Below are 1,946 nucleotides of genomic sequence, written 5' to 3' on the forward strand. Positions count from 1 at the left end.
AGCTTCTAGGAGAAAACAGAAGAAAAGCTTTGCAATCTGGAGGTGGGCAAAGGTTTATTAGACTGGACACAGGAGAGAGCCACATGACAGAGAACAACTGGTGGCCTCTAGGAGCTGAGAATGCCCCCCCGCCACAGCTGACAGTTAGCAAGAAAGTGGGGACCTCAGCCCTATAATTGCAAAGATTCGAACTAAACCACTGTAAAAGACACTTATGGAACAATCAAGATATAAACAAGAACTATTCATTGTATTTGGTTGATATTGTCCTTAAATTTCATTAAATCTATAATTCTCATTTTTCTATCTATCTACCATCATCATCATCATCATCATCATCATCATCATCATCATCATCATTTATCTACCATCTTTCTTTTGGTCTTGCCACATATTTTTTTGAAGAAATATGGTCATTGTTTCAGAATTCCCCGCATTCCAGATTTGGTTGTTCAAATCCCTGTGATGGTGTTTCACATGTTCCTCCATCGAATGGGTTCTTTTGTGTTATCATCAGACTCATGTTCTCAGCATGCATGCATGTATGTATGTATGTATGCATATATGTATGTATGCATGTATGTATGTATGCCTACAGCGCCTGGTCTTCCTAGGTGGTCTCCCATCCAAGTACTAACCAGGCCCAACCCGCTTAGCTTCCAACAGCAGTATTTAAACTGCTGCCCACTTCCTCCTCCTAGAGATACTCTCCTCTCCCGGTTTTGATGCTACCACAGTCTCCTGGCTTTCCTTCTGCTTACTTCCAGTCCTCTTCAGTTTTTTTTCACAGTTTCCACCTAATCATGAAATGTTGGTGGTTCCTCAGGCCTCTAGCGAGTCCCTTGGCCCTTCTCTAGCCACATTTTCTCCCTAGGTTATTTCATTTGGTTCTCTGACTTTTAATACCATTTAGATACTGTAAGACTCATATCATTTTATCTCCAGCCCAAACCTCTTCCCCAAGCTCCAGATCATTTATGTAGACTTACTTAATAGTTCCACTTGGCTCTCTCACTGGCATCTCAAACTAACGGTGTGCTAGAGGGAGCTCTGGATTTCCTGCTCCCCAAACTCGTTCTGCCTCTGAGTGAACGGCAGCACCCCCTGATCAATCATTAGAGCCTAGAACCTGGAGTTTTCCTTAATTCCTGCCTTTTCCTCACTTTTCACATGCGGCCCACTGGGGTCTGTTATTATACCTCAAAATTACACACGTCTATATCAGCACCATCTGCACCCTAGTCCCGGCCACCATCACTTTTACCTGGAACACTGTTCCCATCTCTTTATTTCCTTCTTCCATTCCACAGCCCCTTCAGCCAGTTCTCCATATGGCCCAAAGCAATCCTTTAAAAGCATAAATCATGTCATATAACTACTCTGCTTAAATCATGTGAATAAGTTGCCACACTTCCAATAACCGCCCCCCTCCATGAAGTCTGTGTAATCTGACCATTGCTTACCTCTCCTGTGATTCTCTTTCCCTCGCTCTCCAGCCCCAAGAGGCCTTCTCTCAGGTTCTCAAAAATGTCACAGTCCTGCCCATCCTCTGACTGAACGTTCTCCCTACGGCTCATCATGGCTGGTGCCTATTTTCTTCCAGCTGCAGCTCGAACAGTGGCTTCTCAGAGGCCCTTCATCCACCACTGCACTGAAAGGGGTCCCTCCTAGTATTCTCGTTGCCCGCTTCAGATCACTTGGCACAGATATATTGAGGTGTGCACTTGTTTATTGTCCATCTGCCCCAACAGACCACAGTCTGTTTCACTGTTGTTCTGCTGGTGAACTTGTGGAGAATGGGACCCTGTTCGAGCTGTCAGGCTGAGCTGACGTTAACTGGCCAGGCTCCCAGAAGAAGCCACCAAGAGCAGCAGCACTCTGGACACTCTGGGTACATACATACACACACACACACACACACACACACACACACACACACACACACA

Source organism: Pteropus vampyrus, unplaced genomic scaffold (genome assembly GCF_000151845.1).
Source record: "Pteropus vampyrus isolate Shadow unplaced genomic scaffold, Pvam_2.0 Scaffold36, whole genome shotgun sequence".
NCBI lineage: Eukaryota > Metazoa > Chordata > Mammalia > Chiroptera > Pteropodidae > Pteropus > Pteropus vampyrus.